The 25,370-nt window shown below is 45.1% G+C and overlaps 1 protein-coding gene and 1 long non-coding RNA gene across 2 annotated transcripts in view; both read left to right on the forward strand.

The window, feature by feature from the left end:
- The window catches only part of OSR1 (odd-skipped related transcription factor 1), a 365,031-nt gene that overhangs the window by 89,649 nt on the left and 250,012 nt on the right, over nt 1-25,370 (forward strand).
- LOC140600735 (uncharacterized) lies at nt 10,502-16,784 on the forward strand. Its single transcript, XR_012003899.1, has 3 exons — nt 10,502-10,672; nt 10,876-10,959; nt 16,456-16,784. It is a non-coding gene; the product is annotated as an uncharacterized lncRNA (long non-coding RNA).

A 25,370-nucleotide genomic window follows, 5' to 3' on the forward strand; every position in this document is an offset into this window, starting at 1 on the left:
AGAAGAACAATGGATTTGAGGTAGGGGAGAGAAGAGAGGGTTGCAGGAGGGAGGGTGGCATCTTGCTGGGCACAGATGTGAGCAAGACTCAGTTGGGCTTCTTCCATGTGTTTCAGTGTTGTTCAGTGTAGAATTGTGGCCTGCAGTTTGTCTGTCACTAGGCTGACACCGCCCCTCTGGCCCCCACAGTTCCTAGCTAGTGGGACGTTTCTTGGGTTATTTGCTTCCAGCAGTAATTTTTCAGAAGGCTTTATTCTCCCCATAACCCCGGTATCTGGGGCCATGTTGGTTAGTAAGCTATTCAAATCAGTTTGTCATGTTGGAGTTTTAAATGACAAAAGGAAGGCACTGGGGTTCCTTCTTCCTCAAAAGCCAGTCACAAGCAGGGATTCAAAAGTGAGTATCGCCTCAGCAGTCTTGTGTGACTCTCTGTGTCCTGCCCACCATCCTCTGGGCTCAGTTTCTGAAAGCCTCTCCCTCTTGCTGCTCTCAGGCAAGAGTTCCCTGAACCGTACCTTGTGCTCTACGTGTTGAAGATGGGTCCCTTGCCTTAGTTTAGAGTGGGACAAGTTACCTGAGGGCCCTGGAGGCCAAACAGCAGGGTTTGAATCTTAAAGGAGGTGGAAGTCACATATATATATGAGGGACGTGACATGACTGGAGCCTGGCACCTCCTCCGGGACAGCCCCTGAGGAAGAAGCTGTGACCTTTGCATGGGATCCTGGGCAGCCTGCCATGGCGCCTTCTCTAGGCCTCAGGGAAGTACCGTTTGCTGGATGGGAAAGTAGACTCTGTCTCCCTTGGGCTGAGGTCATTATTAGTGATAATGTGGCCCCAGGGACTAACGCTACACATGAGCCAGACACACACTTTACTCAGGCCAAGGGCTCCAGTGTCTTCCTCAGGCCCTTGACCTAGAATTGCAGCTGCTTATAAGCCACAGCATAATTTGCCTCATTTGTTTTGCTTCAGTATCCTTGGGCATCAGGAGATAGCCATGGAGCTGTCCCAATTATAAAGTCCAGGTCTGTAGATTCAAGGCTGGACTCAAATCTTGGCATGGAGGCCACTCTGCCAGTGGCAGGTGCCGTGACCTTCCCTGGCATGAGCAGCTCTCCCAAAGCTGGAAATAGTCTCAGAGCCAAGGCCTGGTCAACCTGGAGCTACTTTCTGGTGGCCAAGATGTCATTTTGATACACATGTCCCCCTGCCTCTCTTTATCCTTAGTTGCACTACACGAAGCCACATGTCATTTACCACACCACACCACACCAACAGATCCCACCTAATACATGCCCCATGGTTACATGCACACACACCACATCCATATATACATAAACATCTCATAATCTTTTATATCTCACAGAGCTCATAGAGCACACAGACCTCATCCAAAGTCTCAGATACGCCCACATCACACTGTAGCCTGTGTCCTTCCATGTACCATATGCACCACGCCACACATGGGCCCTGTTGTACCCGTAATGTGCCTCACCTGCAGGATCCAACACTACCACACACACACACACACCACTCCCTTGTGGCACCATATAGAAGGTACCACGTCATCAGGGGGCCGATAAGTGGTCTCCACCAGCTGCCACCTGCCCCTAGCCACACTTTGCCCAACTTCTTGCCAGGGCAGTGGTTGGCTGCCTGCTGGCAGGCCTGGCCAAAATTGTCAGGAGGTTGATGATGTGTCTGAAAAGGGAGGGTAGGGGGAGAGAAAGGAAGAAAGACATGATTTGAAAAATATTTCCAGGATTTGAAAACAAACATATGATATTTGATCTGTTCGTGATCCGTTTGTAACACTCATGTTACTAAATATGCTTGATAAAGAGAACATTTGGCAAGAATTGCAAGTTTTATTTAGAGATTTTGGGGGAAAAAGCTGCTTAGTAAAGAGTGAGCTGGTATGGCCAGGAGACATAAAATGGGATGTGCGCAGAAGATGTTAGTGGAAATCGGAAACCAGAGCTCCAAGCAAACCGGTCAGTGAGCACTATTTCACTCCCAGGCAGGACTCAGCTTTTTTCAAGTTTAACCGGCTCCATCCCAGTGCTTTCTCCACACTCATCTGTAGGTGGCGTCTTCCTGCTGACTGCTCCACCAGCAAGGCAACTTCCAGGGGAGTCCTCAGGAGAGAGGCCTGGGGCGAGAGAGCCCTGGGAAGCCCAACTTCATGCCCTCCTCACATTCCTTGATTATTCCATTCTCACTGCAGCTTCTGCGAGCATCTTTAGGTAGCCGCAATAGCCTGGTTCCTGGAACTTGATAATTCATCCAATATTATTCTTTAAGCCCCATTATGAACCTGGAACTGAGCTGGAGAAAGAGGAGAGGACATTGATCAAGACAGTTGTGCTTCTCACTGCTGTGGGGAAACGAGATAGCCAATAATAATGATGATGATGATGATAAATAATAATAATAAAGCTCAGTTGTGAAGTGCTGCAGGGGAGAAGGGAAGGTTGGTTGTGTTTGTGAGGTGAGTTCCTTAGCTAACAGGAACTGTTATGGGAAAGAAGAAAAGGGTATCAGTGGAAAAAAACTGAATTGTCTGTCTGTGTAAAGAGTGCCATTTCTTGTCAGAGTCAGTTTAGCGTTTTTGAATTCGAGCGGAGGTACAGTTTTTTCTCTGGTTCTGTGGCAGCTTCTGGAGCAGATGCCCAGTGCAAACGCACTTGTAAATCAGTACTACGTAAACACAAGCTGCTCGGTGCCAGGGTGCCAGGGTGTCAGGATGCCGCTGGTCCAACTCTGTGCTAGGCTGAAGCAGAGTAGCCAGACTTAGGGCATCTGCCAGAGCCAGCAAGACACACTGCTCAAAACTGGAACCTGAGTGTCACCATGCAGGGCAGAGAAGACCAGACAGAAAGATTCCCGGAACTTTTCTCCAAAGAACAGATGACTGACCTTTGAAAATGATCTTTGCCTTGGTTGAAAAGTAGTGAGGAGGCCCAGGCCACTCTGAGGATTCACTCTGAAGATCCTTGTCCTTGTTCCAAGCTTGCAGTGTGAAAAGAATGGGTCCTTGACGACGGCTAAAGGCTGTGAGATTGACCCCTCTGTCACAGTCATGTCTGGTATCCTGTAATGCATCCACTCAGACAATGGTCCCTCACCACCAGACTTTCAGCCAGGTCCCATTGATTTTGGAGTGCGTGTGTCTATTGGGGAAATGTCTTCCAAGTTTTAGGATCTTAGAATCATAGACTTTTGGAGCTAGAAATATCCTGAGGCGTCCCAAACCCCACACTCCCATTTTAGACAGTGACATGAGGCCCAGAGAAGAGAAGCAACTTGCCCAAGGTCACACAAGTTAACATAGAGATGGGACCCAGGCCTCTTGCCTCCTGGGACAAGACTCATTTATTTTGCCTAATTACCCAAATCCGTCCCAATATGGAATCAGAGTTTCTGGCCACGGCTTTAACAGCATTCCGGAACCCGGTCGTAAATCCCTGAGCCCTGCAGCCACTCTGCTCTGACATTTGTTGTGTTTTACTGCCAAATGCTGCTGCTCAGAGATGCCATCTCCGGAGGGAGAAATTCTTGAAAGAGACACCCCTTTCCCCCCCTTCCCAAATTAGGAGTTAATTAGTAACAAAACTTGCATGGAGGTGGAGAGTGCATTGACTGGCCTTCCACCGGGCTCCCAAAGCGGAGAAATGTCTCATTGGGAAAGAGCCTAATTGTGCCTGCATCTCTGTTTGGAGAAGGGAGTCTCTCCGTCTGGGCCAGGCACCCTCAGGGACTGATCTGTTAACTTGCTGTCACCTTCTTTTGAGATACCATCATCTTGTAACTCTGAGCAATAAAACGAGTAATTGTAGGTCTTTTGAAGCAAAGCTGTATGCCCTGGTCAGTTTGTTTACCCTGAAAGGCCTCCAGTCAGACCTGGTGGCTGGCCCGTCACCCGGTCATCCATCTGCCTGTTCTAGCTCTCCTAGCTTTGAGCTCATAGGAGCCCTTCCCCTCCTAGCCCTCCTCCCTCCCTGTCTCCTGGTTTTGTGTTTTTTGTTTTTGTTTTTCTCTCCTAGAGCTCCACATTTCAGAAATAATTGTTTTCACCCGAAAAGTCTAGCTGTTGGGCCTAATGAGGCTTTCCTTCCTCAGAGGTGTTTGAAGGAGGGCTGGCTGTGTTTGTTGGAAAAGCAAACTTCCCAGAAAAGCTGTGCCCGTACTCCCCCCACCCCCCTCAACCACCACCCATTCCACTCTTGATTCCTCCCCAACCATCCTGCATGCTGGCGAACTCTGCGTCTGGGGGGCTGGGGGGCCAGGGTCCCAGGGCGGCACCCCCGGGATGGTGGCCATGCCTCCCTCACTCCTCAGACCCACATTTGTATTACTCAGAATTTAAATGGAGGGCTCAAAAGACAAAACTAATTAAGATTTACTAAGGCTGCCATTGTCTGATAATTCAATACCAGCTCATTATTAGAACCACATTTATTGAGGTTTAATCACTATGAAGCAGATTGCTCTGGCATAGCTGTCAAACCGCACAAAATGTGTTCTTAATAATTAATCAGTACAGTATCTTGTCACTTGAGCATTCATCTTGGGCTTGGGTGTGCTTTTAAAGGGATGCCGTTGATGTACTTTTGAAACTTCACCGTCTTTTGTTTTTAATCACTCTTCAGATCCTTTAAGCAAGGGGAAAGGAACAAACATTCCTCCCCAAATTCCATCTCTGAGCTGCTTGCAAGTCCTGGAATGTGATTGAAGCCTTCCTAGGATCCAGTACTGAGCTGCTGGCATTTGGGTTTTCAAAGGCAGCAAAGAACTTCCCCCCACACTCAGTATTTGTTTTCCTTGAGCTGAATCTCCAGGCACCCAGGGAATGGAGGCCAGGCATAGGGCTGGTGACGACTCCTCTTTTTGGAGCTGGTAGCTCAGATCTCACAACCAGATCTTGGCAAAACTTTTAAGTAGCCTGCTTTCCCCATTCCATAGCCCAAAGGCTGGGTTCTTCCACAAAGCTGTGGCTCCTGAGGAGGCCTCCTGTGTGCCACCTGCATTCTGATGGTTATCCTCACTCCAGTTGGCAAAGGTCAAGGAAGTGCCAGGCTTTCTCTCCCCCCGGGCCCTCATCTTAGAGAGGTTCAGGTAAAGACCAGATGAAACCACCTACATCAGGGCACTTTCCTTTCCGTTCAGCATCTCCCCAAAGTCCACAGCCAGGAGATGATTGTCGTTACAATTAAAACTGTTGTGTGTCAAGACTTCAAGAGCGCAGGCTCTGTGCTCTGTGGTCTTGAGTTCCAGCCTCTTCTCCAGTGCCAGCCAGCTGCTCGACCTTATGTAAGTTGTTCATCTGTTGTAAGCTGTAGGTTCTCCTCCCCTAGGATGGAGACAACATCATGTTGTAGCTCAGAGGGTTTTTACCCAGATAATTTGGAGTCTCCATACAGAGAGCTCAGCACGCTGCCAGGAACATGGGAGGCCATGGTGAGTGTCGGTCATGTTATTGTCAGTGGATGGGCCTCTGTGGCTCTTCATCTTCTTCCCCTTGGCCATAGAGTTCATTGGTGTGAGTGTCTGCTGGGTGTGAGTCCTTGAGCAAATTTGGCGAGGTCAGAGGAGGACTTGGAGGCAGCAAGACTTCCTCTGTGTGTCATTTCCCATCTCTACCTATTTCTGTCCGAGGCAATGGCTCTCATCCAGGGATGATTTTGTCCCTCAGGGGATGTTAGGCAGTGTCTGGAGACCGTGGGCATCTAGTCAGAGATGCTGTCGAACATCTTACAATGCACACAATAGCCTTGCAACAAAGGATTCCTGGGTCCCTAACATAGTGTTGGAATGAGAAGGCTTGTTCTAAGGGGTACAGACTTCTCCCTCCCTGCGGGTTCAGTATAAAATGGCCTGTGCCTACACTCTAATGGTGGGGAGTATAAGTACTTCATGGACACTTGATCCTGGTGCAGTAGAGTGGGACAAAGTGTAGTTTCGTGTCAGTTAATTCCATGGCTTTCTATGACCACAGCGGAATCCAACCAGAGGAATGAAGACTCTCTCTTCCACTCCCTGCTCTCCATGCTTATCCTGGGTGGGATTTTCTGGCAGGTTATCAGATCCTTACTCTGCTTTGTTGGCTGCTGTTGTCCTCAGGAGGCCACCAGAAAGTCCAGAACTGTTCTTTGGCTCTATGCCATGCCCACACCAGCTTCCTGGAGACCTTGACTTCTCCTACCCTCTCTGTGAACCTCTCATAGGTGCCCAGATTCTTAGATGAGGCTCTGACCTTGACAAATGGTTCCTCTTCCACTGGATACCCTCAGAGAACACAGTGACTGACCACACATGGTTGGGGAAACCATTCTCAACACTTGGGTGCCTGTGGGGGCTGACTGGAACCCCCATCTCCTGCCCTCACCAGGTTGACTGGAGATGTCATTTCCTACAGCAGAGGTGAGATTTAAGGTCTAAAAGAGGACAGTCAGTCTTGCTGACTTAGAGAGGTTTGCAGATGAACAAATTAGAGTTGAGCCCCTTTCTGTTTGAAGGATGTGCTAGTCGGTTCCCAAAGGACAACTTCCCAGGCTCCCCATCTCACTACCCCTAGGCTCTTCCTGGGACCAGTCTGTGGTGGAGAGGAGCTCTGCATGAGATTGGGGTGGAGGATGACGTGTGGCTGGTAGATGAGCAGAGAAGACACAGTAGTGTGTCTGCTTTGGACCTTTGCAGCCACAAAATCAGGTTGTGACTCAAGGCAAAGATTGATTTCTCCCTCCCCATCCCACTGTGGCCCAGATGGAGGTGAGAAGGAGGGGGGAGTATGTTCTCCATGTTCAATCTATCCTACTAGACTGACAGTATCAGACATTCATCCCATTGGTGAGGTCCCTTGGGACATGTAGTGATCACCTTTCTGAACCTCATGGACAGGTGAGAATTCTATCACTGAACCACCAATGTAAGCCTCATGGGATCTATGCAAAGTAGCTGGTTAAATACTCTCTTTAGAGATGAGATGGGCTCAGAGAGAGCAAACATTTTACCTAAGGCTACACAGCTACTGAGGCACAGAGCCAAAGCTTGAAGCCAGGCCTACCGATCCTGCTGGCAGAGGAGCTCAGGGTGGCCCAAACTGGGGCAGCTCCACCCAGTGCTACTCTGTTCTGGGCAGTGCATTTCAGAGGATTCCACTCACCCTTGGCCTGACTGTGCACCTCCCTGTCAACGAATCAGCCAGATGTTCAGAAACTATGAATCCCAAACCTGGGTCCTGCTTCCCCACCAGAACTCCCTGCTACAGTGGCCTGGAGCTTACCTCCGGGGCCTGTGTGGGCCTCTCTGTGGGGGACACCTGATTGCTGAGATTCAGCCCTTAGGCTCCAGGGAGGACCAAGGAGTGGTTGCTTGTAGGGGTGCACGTGGAGCTTGAATGGGTGGGCCCTAACCAGAGGAGACTAAGCAGGGGTAGGAAGATAGTAAGCAAGCCAAGGGCTGGAGGCGGGGGGTTGGCCTGACTCACACTGCCACGTTCTGGAGTAGAGCTTTGAGGAGTCTGAGAAACCAGTTGGAACCTGGCCATCCAGGTTATTTTGGGGGAATACTTGTCAAGGCTGAAGGAGAGAATTTAGTTATCCAGCAGTCTGTTGGCATGACTCATAACTGCTAAATATGTATACTATGGTTAAGTGAGCCTCCTTTTGTATTCTAGCCTGTCAGTGTTAGGGGTGGACTTGGCTGGCTATAGGCCTGGAGGCTCTGTGGACTTTGAGCAGCACAAGCCGTGTGCTGGCACCACCCGGGGCACTGCCCACCTTCCCCCAGCCTACCCTTGTGTCTGGGCCATCACAGAAGCAGCCTATGACCACTCTCCCTACTGCCAACCACACTGTGTTGGGAGGGACATACCAACTCCTCTTGCTGGCAGCTCTCAAGGGCTTTTCAGGCTTGATGACATGCATGGGAAGTGGCTCGTGATGTTCTCATGAGAAGTATTTTTATACAAATCTTTCTCAAAGGTCCAAGTCTCAAGCCCAGGGCCCCAGACAAGTCTCCCCTCCAAACCTCTTCTCCACAGGTTGAAATGTATGTTTCCAGACCCGGGACTGCCCCTGCCTGTCTGCCTCCTGGGGCTGGACTGACCAGTCTCCCAGCCTACCTGGGACTGCTTGGACTGCAGGATTTGAGTGGGAAAATGGCATTTTCCAGGCAAACCTGGAGAATGTGGGCCTCTCCAACATTTCTTACCCCATAAGTGAGGACTCCATACTTTGACCACTCCCTGTTATCCCCCAAGGAAGAACTTGGTTCCCTTCTGAACAACTTCCTTAGTTCTGTTGCCTACATGCCATGTACACTCCTTTGGGGGGCTGAGCCCTGTCATCTGGGCCCCCTTCCTGTGGGGTCTCATCTGGTGCCTTGCACCTCTGAACGTCCACCCATCCCCAAATTCACCACACTCCTCATGCCCTCACGCTCTCCTGTGTGGCTATGCTTCTGCCAAGAACACCTTCTCCTCCTGGCACATTCCCACTCATCTCTCAAAAACTCATCCAAGGGTGCCCTCCTTTTGAAACATTTATTAATGTTCTCCTCCCCACTTTACCCTGGCCTAAATAATTGTTCTTGTTTCTCCCAGCCTCCATTGCACTTGGTACAAATTCAGCCAGTATTGGTGCAGGAGCCTGGCACTGTGTTAAGTACACACTTCTCTTTTACAAGCTCTTTATGGATGATATTATCATGATTTAATTGTCCTCTTTTCCAGCTCTAGTAATTTCTAACTTTTATTCCCCCCAAGGGTCACAGAACCCGTCAGGAATCTGGTGAAAACTTCAGACCCTCTGCCCACAAAAGTACACTGGTATCAATTTTGGATGTCGTTTTAGGGAGTTTCTGAGACTCCCAGGGTGCACAGAACCAGTGCAAGGCTGCTTCCCGCTGCAAGTTGTCAGGAACCCTGCCTGATTTATCATCATGCCCCCAATACCTAGGATAGTAGTTTCCATGGAACAGAGGTTTGGGGACTATGTGTGAAATGAAGGAATGATTTCCCCAGGTAACTTAGGTCTACTGTGCCTGTGAGCTCGGGGATCTGAGGACTCTGTCATTCGGGGCGTGAGAGGTCTTATAAACTACACTGAAGAAAAGCTAGAGGGCGAAGAAGGGTGCAGGCAGAGGAGGAGGCCACACTGGGTTACCTGGGGGAATACATTGTGAGTCTGCTTCGAAAAACAAATCAGACATGGGGATTCAAGCGTATTGTTGGAATGACAAGAATAGGAAAGCTTCTGGAGTCTAACTGAAACCGTATGTAGCCACATATTGTTTTTCCCAGAAAAGGATCCTAATTAGGTCAGTTCTATATTGTTCTTATGGTGTCAGATGCACAGGAAGGCAGGCCCTCAGCAGTATACAAATGGCCTTTCTGAGAAGGATGGGGGGTGCTGAGACCACCTTGGAAAAGACCCCACATATTAAAACAAAATTAATTTGTCACAAGCACTGAGATCTGATGAGCGACACTCCGTACTGACTTATTTATTACTAATTCAGACACAAAAATGTTATCCCTGGCAGTAACTTGACAGAGTCCATATCAAATAGGGCAGGTGTTTTGGTCTTTCATTTCATGGGCTCCAAATTCCAGGGGGCTATTTTTCCAATTGCTACATGGCTATCTCTCCCCGGCTTAGATCTGAGCTCCTCACACACATCCTGGCACCAGGGGCTTCAGCAGCAGGCGTCCTGGAAGCCTAGTTTGGTTTCAGGATCGAGGTAAGCAGCACTGTTCTGCAAAGGGAACAGTTATGTCCCCCCAAACACACAGAAGCATCAGAATTCACAGCATGCACTTTACAAGGGCAATAAAGTTTTATATGCAGCTCAGTGAAATACCTAATACAGCCAATTATCCACCAAATAAACTGATGGGAGAGAGAATGGCTATATTTGGCTCAGACTTAATTATTTTGCATTTGAACTTCTCAATTCCATGTAATAAAATTCCATTCTGCCCTTATTTCCTGGTTAGGTTACTTAATCTCGACTCCGGTAACTGAGCCCTTGAGTGGAGTAGACTGTCCAATGTCAGTGGTAAGAAAATGTGAAAGGTTTGACATCGATTACAACATTACACACAACATAAAATTTAACAACTTGAATCAGGCTCTCATTGCTCTTTAAAGAGACTGTATGGCTTTTTAAGATCTAAAAATTAATCAGTTTCTAGGAGTCATACCTTTTTGGAAGTCCCAGATCTTACTCCTGGCTTGAGATGTAGGAAGGAATCTCTCTGTCTCTGTCTCTCTCCCCACCCCTGTCTTTTACTTGAAAAATATCTTCCCTTTCATTTAAAAATGCAACTTAAGTTATTCAGTTTGTATTTTTCTAGGGAAGTGATTTTTTCCTTTAATGAAAGAAAAAAAAAGATATAGAAATTGAATTGTTCTCTTGGAGCGGGGGTAATATCCGAGGAGACACCAGTGCAAATGCATGGTCTCACATTTGCCTGTGAATGTGATACCCTAGGTCCAGCAGGAGGGGTCTCACCAGCAAGACTCCCAAGGCCCCTCTTTGTGGCCTGTGCCAGAATCTGCATGGCACCCTTCACTCCATCACTCCTTGACACTTGATGGTCTCGTAAAACACCACATGTAATTCAGCAGTTTCGGCCCATAATGAGCCAACTTTGGCAAGAACAGGGGTAAGTGACCTCTCTCCTTTAATGAGTCTGGTCCCTGAAGGTCAGCCCTGGGGTTGAGGGTGGGGCGGTGGGGGGCAGATGGGAGGCAGCTGTGTTCCGCCAGAGCATGAGGACCACCCCCCGATGAAGAACCAGGGCTGACTTTCCAGGCAGGCAACCAACACCTGGAGACATGTGTCTGTTTTGCTTCTGCTTCTCTCAAGGGGGACACTGTGCAAAGACAGATCATAAGCTGATGGAGTGCGTGCGTCTCCCCAGACTGACTCAGAGCACCAACATGATGCAAAGTGAGTGAGGGATGAGCACATGACTTACTGCATTGCCAGTGCTGGGACATCACTGCGTTGCTCTGACATCTGAAATTTTCGTGGAAAGGCATGAATCAGGGAGTCTCTGTTAACCATGGACTGGGCCCTGAATGCTCCTTAGGGAAAGAGTGTACATGCCAGTGTGTTTATGGGCAAGGGGAGCTAAGTGGCCACAGCAGGGTCCATCCTGAGGTATCCTAGGGATTCTCCCTATATTCTCTGCCCACTTCAGAAGAAATAGGTAGGCATTTTCTTTGTGTGATGTCCTCTCCCGCTGGGCACCTCTGCCATGGCACATCATTTTTTCCCACTGATCAGTGTTGCTCAAAGTATACCAGACAATCACATTCTGCCCTAACATGCTTAGGGGCCTCAGACAAGAAGTGTTCTGAAAATTTCAGTAATTGCTCTGACCTTCCGGGTAGTATGTTCTCTTAGGAAGACCTAAGGACAAAAGCTGGTTAATTTGATAATGGGCACCTGTGTTCACATGAGAATTAACCTTGGGTAGGGTCTGGCCTTGATTATGGGAGATGCGATCCTTAGAAAAGGTCCTTGATGGGGTTTCTCCTTTTCCCCTCCCACCTCAACTTTACAAGAAAAAGGCAAACGGCAGCGTGGTACTCTTGTCCCAAAGATTTAGTCCAGAAGGCTATTTCTAGGGTATTCCTTGGGGGCAGTTCACAGACCAATCTCCCTCTAGTCTTGTGGGGGACTGTAGAGAAATGAATGTCCTTACTCAAGCTAATGTGAGAGCCACCACTCCCAGCACCAGGACCAATGCATTTTAGAGAGATTTCCAACATGACATGAAGGGATTAAACAGAAGGACTTTTAGGCTTAGATCACAGATATCAGTAAATGAAGTTAACCCCCATTACTAACACACACACACACACACACACCTGGAGAATTTTTAAATAGACTTTGTTTTTTGGAGAAATTTTAGTTTTCCTGTCAAAACTGAGCAGAAAGTACAGAGATTTCCCATATAACCCTTGGGCTCTCTCACCATATCCCACTATCAACATCTCCTACCAGAATGGTGTGTATGTTATAATTGATGAACGTACCCTGACTGACACATCATTATTACACAAGTCCTTAGTTTACATTAGGATTCACTCTTGGTGCTCATTCTGTGGGTTTTGACCACTGACTAATGAAACAGAGCCACAATTTGAATTTGGTTGTTACTTAAATTGTCTTTTACAAAAGGTAGTGTTGGCAACACCCCCTCTCCAATTAAAAAACAAACAAACAAAAATAAAGAAACTTTACTATTGAAAGCATTTTAATTAAAGAATCTACTATGTGAATTTATTGATATTCATCTTGGAAATATATTCAATCCATGCTGGAATAAGTAATGAATATAGACAGTAATAGTATTATCCATTAGAAAGCATTTAATCCACAGCTGGGAAAATTAGAAGCAACAAAACCATTTTTATTGCCACACTTATCACAAATCCCCTACATAATTTTATGAGAAAGGTCATTAAACTTGTAGCTACTGCATTATCTTTTTCCTTGGACCATTTCTGAAACAACATTAGTTTTTCACACTTCTTTACATCTGAAACATTAAAAAAGCCTTAATCGATGCTTTTACATAAAAAGCAAAGGGCTAGGTTTCCCATCATAAAACGTTATGTTGTTTACACAAAAACTGCAGCTAACCTCATAAAACTCCAGTGATTTCCCAGTGGGGTCCTGCAGGGACACTTGGCTATGCTAGACGTCACACTGATTTCTAGCACTGAAGCAGAGCGGACTTCCTGTGGAAAGCTGCGCTCAGCTCTGGCCGTTACTTATCAGACTTTTCAACTGGGGCACACCAAAGAGGTACCTACTTCCTGTCCATTCAAGACCTCAGACTGGCATCTCTGGGAGCTAAGAAAACGAATGTGAGGTGGGAAACTCCACACAAGTGTCAGCAGTTCTCACTGGGCGCCTGTGTCCTCAACTGTGCACCTGAAACTAGAATTCAGCAACCTCTGCTGGCTCCCTGGGACCAGCTTCCAGGACATCTCTCATGGGGAGATGGAAGAGATAAGCAGCAGACCTACTACTTGCATCACCCTATGCACACATTCTTTCAGGAGTGTTCCTCAGATTTTAGCCACTCTTCAAAATATTACTGGCAAGATTTTTATCTTTGCTTTCTTGAGTCGGATAAATCAGTCAAGCCAAATGCTTTGAAAAGCTAAAAGTCATTGACTGTTTTCAAACATCTGGTTTCCTAATGAAAATCAGCATAAATATTTAAAAGTTAATTGCTTGCTTCCTCTATTAGGATAAAGATATAGGAACATTTTTATAGATTGAAGTTTGAAGACTGGGCATTTGCTTGCATTCACAGCAAAATTTATTTTGCAGCTTCAGGGAATGCACTGCTTCACATAGAATAATTGTACAAATCAGGGATACTTTAAGAATCACACCCGTGTGTTTAGTTTTACCCCTGCAGCCACTTTCTTTGTGATACTTGCTCAGGGATCTCATGGGATCATTTCTTAACCATACAGGCAATTGCAGGGATAGTAACGCAAGGGTGTCCTTGGAGAAACTGAGGCAAGAGGGATTTACCTCGCATTGTATGATTCCACTGTGTTTAAATGTTGAGAACTTCGGGACCTCAGCATTGTTTCTTTTGAATCAGGGTTAGAACACAGGTTTTCTGACTCCAGAGTTCCTGCTTTTAGTCATTCTGTTCTACCTGCCTTCAGAGAAGGAAGGAGAATCAGGCCTAGTCATCCTTGAGATAGATTTGAAATCTAGTTGGGGATACAAAACTGAAATGCATGCACAATGGCTCATAATACAAGGTGATAGCTGATGGAATGACATATATAACAAATACTGATGATTACCAGAGGCTAAGATTGTCAGGAATGATTTGCCGGATGCCATTGGACTTGTTCTGGTCTTTGAAAGAGGAATATAATTTGGCCGGGCAGAGATGGGATAAGCCAGTGATGACCAGATAGACCATATTGGAGAGAAGTGGAGTTTAATTATGGATAAATAAGCCAGGTCAGACCATGGAGAATTTTGAAAGACAACCTAAGGGTTTTGGAGAGATTGGAGTTAATACTTACTAAGTGCCAGTTTTCTTGTTCTCATTTTTCCCTCTTTCAGTTTTATTGAGCTAGAAGTGGTGTATGCACTTCAGGTATACTGCAAGATATACAGCATAGCGACTTGGCTTACCTATATTGTGAAATGATTACCACAAAAAGTTTAGTTCACGTCCCTATGTCCATCTCATATAGATGTTCACAATAGCATTTCTGAGTGTATTAGTGGAATTCAAAGTCCTATATAGTGCCTGCATGACAGATTAACTTCTCTTGAAAGACCCAAGAGCTTTTTTAAATAAGTTTTTATTTTTATATAATTATTATTATTTTTTTTTATTTTGAGGGAGAGGGTAGGGAGGGGCAGAGGGTGAGAGAGAGAGAGAGTCTTAGGCAGGCTCCATGCTTAGTGCAGAGCCTGACATGGGGCTTGATCTCATGACCCTGAGATCATGACCTTAGCCCAAATCACAAGTCAGATGCTCAACTGACTAAGCCATCCAGGTGCCCCTATTTTGAGATAATTATAGATTCATATGCAGTTGTGGGACTAACACAGAAAGAACCCATATGCCTCTCACCTAGTTTTTCCTGCAGGAAACATCATGTAGAACTATAGTACAATATCACAGGTGGAAAATTCACATTGATACATTCCACTGACAACATTAATACAATTCATGGACAACATGGATAGACCTAGAGGGTAGTATGCCAAGTGAAATAGGTCACATGGAGAAAGACAAAGACTGTGTGATTTCACCCATATGTAGAATCTAAAAAAGAAAACAAAAACAAGTGAATAAACAGCAACAACAAAAAAGGAGAATCAGACCTATAAACGCAGAGAACAAACTGATGGTTGCCTGAGGGGAGGAGGGTAGGCAGATAGACCCAACAGGTGAAGGTTCCCGGTCAGTTGGTAGCTATACTTGTGGTGAGCATAGCATAATGTTCAAACTTGTTGTATACCTGAAATGAATATGACATTGTGTGTCAATGATACTCAAATAAAAAATTAAAGGAAAAAAGGGATATCAAGGGGAGAAAGAGACTAACACAAATCTCCCCATGCTCATTTTTTTTAAAAGAAATTATCTCAACATTAAGATAATTGTGGTATAATTAAGATAATAAAGGTGCTAGGTGATGAAGATTTAGAGATCAGAGGGCACATGATGTGATGAGCACTAGGTGTTATATGCAAATGATAAATTATTGAACATTACATCTGAAACTAAGGATGTACTATATGTTGAATTTAAATTTTTAAAAAAAGAATCAGAAGATGGAAGTTCCATCTGCACCATTAACCATTATATCCTGAGTGCCCACCTGGATACCTGGTGCTCAGTAATAGTTGATGAGAGCAAGCATGAGTGACTGTATGTCTCCAAAGACCTCACAGGCTAGTGGGGTAGACCAGTGTCTCCAACCCTTTCACAGGGTGCTCTTAAACATGGGACATGTGCAAAAACCAGAAGACAAAGTGTGATGAATTGGCTGTGAATAGAGGAAGAAAAAGCTTAGTGGAGGAGGTGGCACCTCAGTAAGTCAGCATTGCTCTGTAGTAGGTCCACTTCAGGAGTGGAGTGGCAGGATGGAGGGAATCAGAGGGTGAGTCTGGGGGCTGAAGGAGGCTGGTCATGACAGTTTTTCTGAGCTATGCTAAGGAGCTATGACCTGCCCTGCAAAGATTCAGTGTGGGCTGGCGGCTCTCCTGTGTTAATATGCATAAGCATCAACTGGAAGCCGTCTTCTTCTTCTTCTTTCTTCTTTCTTTCTTCTTTCTTCTTTCTTCTTTCTTTTCTTCTTTTTAAAGTAGGCTCCACATCCAGCATGGAGCCCAGTGTGGGGCTTGAATTCATTACCCTGAGATCAAGAGCTTGATGCTCAACTGACTGAGCCACCTTCAGGTGGGGTGCCTTCTTAAAACACAGATGCTGAGCCCCACCCCAGAGTTCATGAATTAGTAGGTCTAGATGGGGGCCCAAGAGTAGGCATTTCTCACAAGGTCTTGGGTGGTACTGATGCTACTGGTCTGGGGCCCCTTTGAGTCCCACTCGTGTTGAGCATGGATTAGAAGTGAGAAACTACAGATAAGGAGACCAGTCAGGAGGCAGGAATTCACATAAAAAAAAAAAAAAAAGATGCTCATCTCACCTCTAAGGAACTGCTGTTCAGAGCAGTCTCAGTGACAGCCAAGTCCAGAGCCTATATCTTCAGACACTTGCTCCATTGTCTTCAAGGGGAAGAATCCTGGCCCAACTCACAGATATGTTATTGAAAGCTCAGTCTTTAATAGAAAAAGAAATAATTTGGATTTCTATAACTGTAAAAAGTACATATTGGGATTCAGTTTTTATGTTTTAAAGGATTTTTACTGTTTCAGAGAATGGTATGGAGTTCTTCTTCATCTGAAGTCCACAGCTCTGGGTCCTTGAAAGTGAAACCGGTCCTACTCTAATCACCTTCTCACTTTAAGCAGAAAGGTTCCATGATTCCTCCAAGACATAGAAAGACAAGAAATTCTAATCACATGACTTCCAGCTTGATTTTCAAATACTACTGTCCTGCAGGGAAGACATACAAACAATTCTGTGAAGGAAGTTCTGAAAGCTGAAGGGGAGTTAGATGTGGAAAGAGAATTCCCCAAAATGGTCAAAAGAAAGATTTCATTATTTTGTTGCCTTTTTTTTTTCTTTTGGTAATAAAGAATTTGGTGGAGTTAGTTATTTGGCAGTGCATGCTTGGGCTGAAAACTTTAATTTTCTTTGCCAAGCTTCCTAAAAATAGTCTTTCTTCAGGCGAGGGCCATCTTAACATGAGCCACGTTCGTTCTAAGCACGACATGTTTTGTGAATGTAATTGCCTATTAACCTGAAGATTTCAACTGCAATGAGACAAAGAATGTGGAATTATACTTCTTGCAGTGTTGTGAACTTGTTTTGTGTATGTAACAATAAGTTCTTTCATGACATGGCACATGGCAGTAAGTCGTGAAATCTGATACCTGGCAAAAATACAATGGGATTATATAATACCAAAAAAGTCAATTGTTTTCCCTTTTGCTAATTAACTCCTTTGGGGGGGGGTGAGGGGGGTACTGAAGATGAGGTCAGCTGGTGGCTTTTGTTCTCCATCTAGTTTCCATGCCATTTTAGGCACTGTTTCTATAGTGTGCTTGTATAAATGGAGGGGTCTAGAGACTATTGGAACAGCCCTATCAGTACCACCCAAGACCTTGTGAGAAATGCAAACTCTTGGGCCCCCCTCTAGACCTACTAACTCAAGAACTCTGGAGTGGGGCTCAGCATCTGTGTTTTAAGAAGCCCTCCAGGTGGGGTGTCTGGGTGGCTCAGCCATTTGAGTTTTACTGACTGCACAGAATTTGTCTTTCCTGAAATCCTGTCTGTAACTCGGGTCTAACCAATATGAATGTCCATGGCTCTGTTCTTACTTTTCTCCAGGGACCTTAAACCCTGGTAGATAGTAGACCAGGGCTCACAGGATTCTTTAAGGAAAGATTTTGCCAGTTATAGACCTGACATATGAAATTTGGTATACACTGGGACAATAACAACCCAATGCGGGAGTTACTGTTCTTATCTTACAGACTAGGAGACTGAAGTTCAGAGGAAGTAAATGTCATATGCAAGATAAATCAGCTAGAAGGTGGTAGAGATAGGATTCAGATCCAGATCTGTCTTTCTCCAAAGCTCAGCCGTGTCCATCATATATCGTATTACGTTCAGTGATGTAGAAAGGGGCTATAAGTAGGGCCGCCCTGGTGGGTGATTCTGTTCGAAGATAGTTAAGAGTTGATTTTTATTTAGATTTAATTTGTCAACATATAGTATAACACTCAGTGCTCATCTCATTGTGTTCCCTCTTTAATGCTGTCACCCAGTCACCCCATCACCCTGACCCACCTCCCCTTCTGCAACCCTTTGTTTCCCAGAGTTTGGAGTTTCTCATCGTTTGCTTTCTTCTCTAATTTTTTACCAAAGGATAATAAGAGTTATTTTTAAAAGTAACCTAATGATGTACTGATTTATTTTCTGTCTGCTTTTCCTAGATCTTCTGTAATAACCATTTATTTCTTTCAAAAGAGCAACAAATCATCTTTATGATACTTTTAAAAGCACTGAGGAGGAAAGATGGTAGACACTGAGACCACGTAGTCTATGTGAGGTTGACCAGGAGGATATACTTAGGACCCCAGGAAACGGAAGCACTACTTGAAGAAGGCACAGAAAAACCAAACCATAAAGCAAATGATGGATGCATTTGCCTCCATTAAGATGATAAACTTCTGCATGACAAAATCAACCATTGCCAAAGTGAAAAGACAAACCACATGGTAGAAGATATTTTCAGCACATACATTGATAAAGGATCAGTATCTGAAACATAAAAATCCCTACAAATCAGTAAAGGAAAGAAAAGTAGCCTAAGACGCAAAGCAGCCAAAGATTTTTATTTGACAAAAAGGAAAACATAAATGTCCAGTAAAGATATAAAAATTTACTGCTGGTAAAACTGGATGTTAGGGCAAATGCTTCTAGATATGTAGGCCCTAGAGAGTTTTCTGTATGTGTGCAAGGAAACCTTAGCAAGAGGCTTCATAGTAGCATTGTCCATATGTTGATCCCAAGCAAAAAAACTTGGAGTCAGTGTTATTATCCATTATCTAAAAAGCTGGGTTGAGGAAAAGAAAGCAATTTTCAAATTGATGAACTCAATATGATACCACTGATATATATTTAAAAGTTCATGAAGAGTGTTTTATATTACTATGTGTGTACACATATGTAGTAAACATATAGACACTGCATGAGAGGCAGAGTGCACCAAATCCTAGTGTTGTTATGTCTACAGAGAACAAAAGGCAGTGGATTGAGTGTAGGCAGGTCAGTGACCATATCTGCAGTGCTTTATATCTTTTAAGAACAACTGCTCTCTCTGCTTTAGCAAAAATGGCCATATGGGAGCAGGCATTACATCTAGGCAGTGGGCATGCAGGTTGCTGTTGTATTAACTTCAACACCTTTGCATGTGTTTAGGATGATTAATAATTTTAAAATTAATAATAAAATAAGAAAAAAGCAGATTGGAAAGCAATTTAATTACTATTGCCAGATAGAAATAAGTTTATGACCCAGAATATAAAGGCAATCTGGTCTTAATCTTTTATTTCAGTAGAAGCAGTTTAGGCCAGAGATAAAGAACTTCTAGATCAAGAAAGCTGTTTAGACACTGGCGCTGGCTTGTGTGCAGTGTTGTGTACACTTTTAAAAGGACTTGATAGAATGCATTTCCATCTGTCTGGATGGTGTGGGTGAAAGCTTCTTATTCTGAGATTCTTCTGATCAAAACTGTAGAGCTCCCCTGGAGTGAATGATATAAGCAGATTGGGCATTTTCCAGGAATTAGAACTAGGGCTGGTATACAAATGTCACCATGACACTCATCACCCATGGGATCACTAACTGTAGGTTTGAGATGTGGGTGGTGTTGTCCCTCATTTTACGGGTGAGGAGGCAGGGAGTGCTATGTGCACAGTGGCAGTCATCCAGCTCGTTAGGAGCAGAGCTGGGGCAGGACACTAGTCCTGCTCTCAGGCCAGATCTATTTGTAGCCATACTCTCTGCATCTGAAAAATCCTGACTTCTTTTTTTTTTTTTCCACTTTTTCTCCTTACACTGGGAATGAGGGTGGCATATGGACAGGCCATTCTTACACTTGGAGAAAAACCTTCCCAGGGAATCCACAGATTCATTCTTGACCAAGTATGGTTACATCTTTGCTTGAGGCAAGTCCTTGGATTTACACAGAGGAAAACTTTTTAGCAGTTCCTTTGTAAAAAACAAACAAAAGCCATGTTTATTGATTGAGAGTGACAAGTTATAGTTCCTCTTTGAAATTTGTAAATATAAACATATTGTCTTGACAGGTAGGATGGGTGGAAAACCTAGAAGTAATTCATTCTACCAACTGAATAGCTAATTACAGGGGTAGAGAGGTGGAGATTAGTGTCAGCAAATCAACACAAGCTCCATGTCTACCGTTGAGAATTGCCTAGTTTTTAAATTCTCTGTATTGTGAGTTTGAATAAACCAGTGTATGACATATGTCACTAAATATGGTGACAAGAGAGGTGATAAACCTAAAACTTAAAACTAAAGATTGATGGACCCTGCGAATCAAGCTGGGCTTTGTTTTGTTTGTGTCTTCTCCAGAGCCACCAGGAATGATTCCATACCTGAAAGGTGCCATAGAAGGCTAAGCGTAGGTCTTGGGCATGTTTCCCACGTGCTCAGGAATGAGGAATTTTTATAGCATTTTAGCAGGTGCCTGAAGTCAGAGAGATCTCGGGTAGCTTTGCCACTTACTAGCTGTAAGACTTACAGCAGCTAACTGACTTTTTAAATCCCTGGTCTCATCATCTGAAAATGGGGACGACCATAGTAACTTCCTTAAACAGTAGTTCAGAGCATTAAATGAGATGATGTATATAAAGCCTAACTCTTAATGTGCCTCTAGCTCATACTGAGTATTCAGAAATGGTGGTGGTCATTATTACGGTGAACTTCTTGGCACATTTGGCATGTTTGCTGCAAACACCTACATGCTTTAATTACCTGATTGCCCTGAACAAGAAAGCCCTTAGAATTCCTGCTGCAGGCCTTCCTGGACTGTCTTTCTGAAGAGGGATCTTTGCCATGCCCATCTTTGCTAGTATTTCCCATTCTGCTTTGAAGCCTTCCTACCTATGGCGGAGTAGTGAGAGGAACTGAATTGACTATCCCCCCTCACTCCGTTCATGTATTGAAGCTCTAAACTCCCATGTGATGGTATTTGGAGATGGTCCTTTTGGAGGTAATTAGGGTTAGATGAGGTCATGAAGGGAGGAATGTATCACGATGGGATTTGTACCCTTGGAAGAAGAGATACTAGGACACTTGCTTGCTCTCTTTCCTCCTGCCATGGGAGGCAGCAGTATGCAAGCCAGGAACAGAATGCTCACCAGAAAGCATATCAACTGGCACCTTGATCTTAGATTCCCAGGCTTTAAGGCTGTGAGAAGTCAGCTGCTGTTTTTTGGGTCACCAGCCTGTGGTATTTGGTCATTGCAGCCCTGGCTGCCTCCCGCAGATGGCAAGTGTTCTGTGATTAGTGTCTGGGAAAAAAAATCTACTTTGCGTTCGTCTTGAAGATTCACAGCACTCACAGTGAGTCAAAGGCACCCCTGTGAAAGAGCAAATTCAACTTTGTTTAATGCAGCATTTCTAAAACTAACTGAACCAGGGGAATCTTTTGGGCCTAATTGATATTACTATTCCCTAGACCCCGAGTTCTTGATGCCCTAGCCTTTCAGCTCTGCTGTTGGTCTGTCTGTCTGCTGTGGTCATCTGAAGCCTAGTGATGGGGCTGCTGACTTCTGGGAAGCCCTTGCCCCGCTGGCACTGTGTTGGGCTTGTGCTCAGGCACTCCAAGAGCCTTCCTGTGCTCCTTTGTTCCACAAAGCAGCAGAATACAGCAGGCCGTGCTCCCCAGATGTTAGCTAATCCCCTCTGAGTGTGCTGATGCATGCAAAGTATGCTGGTGTCACTCTGAAGGCTCAAGGAGACCATATGTCTGTGGTTCAGGAGCGGCATCTAGCAGGACCAAAGGCCAATTCTAGGGTTGGCTCACACACTGTGGCACATCGCATCCTATGCTCCCATGGCAGGAAGAAAGAGGTCAAGGTGCCAGCTGATATGCTTTCTGTCTCTTCTGGGTGGGTTTTCTTCCCTGTTAGATCATATTCACACTATGCTAAGAACTACCTGAGTGAGTGTGTCTCAGACTAATTTGCATACAGCTCCACTGGGGGATCTTGCAGATCCAGATTCAAAAAGTCTGGGGTGACACTTGAAACCTGCATTTCTAACATGTGGCCAGGAGATGCTGATGCTTCTAGTCGGTCTAGTGTGAGGGTCTCAGTTACTTGAGAAGCACGAGCTGGCTCCAGAGACAGGCTTCTCCCGAGAAGGCATTGTATGTCTTTTCCAGGGGTCTCCAGGCCCCGAGCAAGTTAACAGTTATCTTGTCTCTTGTTAGAACTGCCCAACATCCTATGAGGTAGTCTGGCAGGATTCCTCTATCCATTTAAAAAATGAAGACCCTGAAACTCTGAGGCACTGGCTTATGTGAGGGAGGAACCCATCCATGGTTCTATTTACTGCAACACGGCTGCTGCTTCAGGGCTGTGGACAATGTTCTAGGCACTGGCCTCTGAATTGTCATTACATCGTCATACCCTCACCTGCTGTTGAAATTATGTAGATGCCCGTCCCCACCCCAAGATGACTAAGACTCCTTGAGGAGGGATCCCTGGGTGGCGCAGAGGTTTGGCGCCTGCCTTTGGCCCAGGGCGTGATCCTGGAGACCCGGGATCGAATCCCACATCGGGCTCCCGGTGCATGGAGCCTGCTTCTCCCTCTGCCTGTGTCTCTGCGCCTCTCTCTCTCTCTGTGACTATCATAAATAAATAAAAATTAAAAAAAAAAAAAAAAAACTAAAAAAAAAAAAAAAAAAAGACTCCTTGAGGATAAAATTATATCATGTGTATCTTCACATCCCTAATAGCTCTTGACCCTGGAATGGACAGCATGCTTGTTGAGATGGCTGGCTATGTGAGGTGCTTAAGCAGTATTCATGAGGATGATAGATTCTGTGATTCTTACATTTGTAATGGCTCCTCATGGCTCCTGTCAGTGGTTCTTAATCTTTTTTGGGGGGTGGTCAAGGACTCTGCTACTGAGAGCGTGTTGACATTTATGCTGCCTTTTCCCAGATGGGTGCACATTGTGTGCATTTTGCACATATTTTTCTGGAGTTTCATGGGGAACCCTGAAGCCAGATTCTATAGACTCCAGTTAATAATCTCTAGCTAATAGGGTTAAAAATACACCCTGCAGTCTGGCATCAAAGCTCTTTAGGATGTGGGCAATATGCGTTCTCCCATGATGTACTCGTTGGGGCTCCTTTGGTAGCGAGTGGCAGAAATCCATTTGAGTCAGTTTAAAAACAAAGTTATTTTTGTTTTTATGTGTAAGGGCAAGGTTATTGGGGGCAGTTCACAAGAGTTGATGGAAGAATTGGAAAGGGGTAAAAATCCAGATGCAGCTCCCCAAACCTTGGTGTCTAGAACCAAGGGCACGAGTGATAGAAGGATCATTTTATCTCCTTATTTATTTACATTATAAGGATGTGGCTGAGGGCAGCTCCAAGTTCATGTTTCACAGGCCTGTGAGCAAAGAGAAAAGGGTTCTTTTCTACAAGTTTTAATAATAGTAAAAATAAAAAGTCCCAAGGAAAGTCTCTAATTGGCTTGCCTTGGCTTCATGCCCATCCATGGACCAATTACTGTGGCCAAGAAGGATGTTTGGGTCACATGCCCACCCTCACAGTCACTGTGCCTGGGGAGGGGGAGTAGGTAAGGAAGAGGAAGGTAGTGCCTGATGTGGGTGGAGAGGTGAGAAGTTTCTCTCAAGACAGGGCAGCACCGTAGGATTGCTGGGGAAATGAGGTGTTAGATGGCAGCTCTGATTCCTTTTTTCAATCATTTTTTTATTTTAATGAAATTCATTGTTCTAGCTGGATTGTTCCTTGTCCTTACACTATTCATTCCCATCTTTGCTCCTCCTAGTCTACTTCCTCACCCCACTTGTCCTAGCCTTTTAGTTAGCTAGGGCTGCCATGACAAAGTACCGCAAACTGGGTGACTCAAAGCAACAGAGATTTATTCTCATACTGTTTGGAGGCCAGCAGTCTGACATCAGGGTGTCAGCATGGTTGATTCCTCTGAGGGCTCTGGGAAAGAAAATGTTCCATGGCGCTTGCCCTGTTAGCTTCTGGTGAAGGCATCTCTGTGTCTCTCTCCTCTTCTTATAAGGACATCAGTCATATCAAATTAAGAGCTCTCTCTACTTGAGCATGACCCCATCTTAGCTAGTGACATCTGCAACCACCCTATTTCCAAATAAGATCACATTCTGGTCATATTACTAGGGGTTAGAATTTAAACATATCTTTCATTAGATGCAATTCAGCCCATAATAACCTCTGAGCCCAGATTATTGCCAATTTCTGCAGGAGGATGTTGGTGACCATCTTGGCTCAGACATCTCTCCTTTGAGCCCCCATTGTCCGCTCTGTACGGCTGCTCTATGCCATGGAGACTAGGAGACTAGCTTTCCATGCAAATTTTTCATTGTCATGAGACTGACAGCTCCTTGAGGGCAAGAATCCAGATCGTTTTAATGTGGCTGTGGTGCCTAGAACAGCATGTGTAGCAGTTAATTTTATGTGTCGACTTAACTGGGTCATGAGGTCCCCAGATATTTGATTAAACAAACAGTATTTGAATGGGTCCCTGAGGGTGTTTTTAGATAAGATTAACATTTGAATTAGTAGATTGAGTAAAGCAGATTGTCCTTTCAAATGTGGGATGAGGGCTTCATCCAATCCATTGGAGGCTAGAACTTAATGCCAGTTCCAGCCTGCTGACTGCAGATCCTGGTGCACCTCACTTTCTATAATCACGTTACCCAATTCTTGATAATAAATTTCTGTGTGTGTGTGTGTGTGTGTGTATTTATACATACAAGCATCCTGTTGGCTCTGCTTCTCTGGAGAAGCTATACTAGGGCTAACACAGAGCCTCCCACAGTGCAAGTGCCCAATAAAAGGGAGGGCACAAATGAGGGGGTGATTGAAGCATAATTAGAGTGTTGGGGTACCTCCCAAACTCTCCTCATCCAGCTGGGGGATGCCTTAAAGAGAAACTATGGGGAAAAGTGACATTGTCTTCACTTGGCTGTTTTTAGCCTCAGCTGTGCATGGCGAAGTGCCTTTAAGAGTTTGCAAATCCCTGGACCTCAGACCAATCAGGTGTCTGTGTCTGGGAAGGGGACCCCGGCACCAGTTGGGTTCTTTTAAAGCTCTGCCATGAGTTTGCTACACTCAGAGGTTCCAGAGCCCTGCTGGGGCAGCTTGAGAGTTTCAGGCTCCTGCTGTGTTCTTTTCTCAAGTGAGTCTCACTGCCTTTGGACTTATCTTGGGGCAGAAAAGCATTATGATGGCACAAACTTTGGAGATCAGTGTAAATTTGCTCCTGATAGACTAGGCCAGGGTACCTCCTAGGACTCAGAAAAACCCAGTGTCTGAATCTTGCTTTGAGTTCATGTCCTGCCAGCATTCAAGCTCAGATTCTTGGAGAAGGACCTCCAAGAAGGAGCATTTTCATGCAAAGTGTGA

This window comes from Canis lupus, chromosome 12 (genome assembly GCF_048164855.1).
Source record: "Canis lupus baileyi chromosome 12, mCanLup2.hap1, whole genome shotgun sequence".
NCBI lineage: Eukaryota > Metazoa > Chordata > Mammalia > Carnivora > Canidae > Canis > Canis lupus.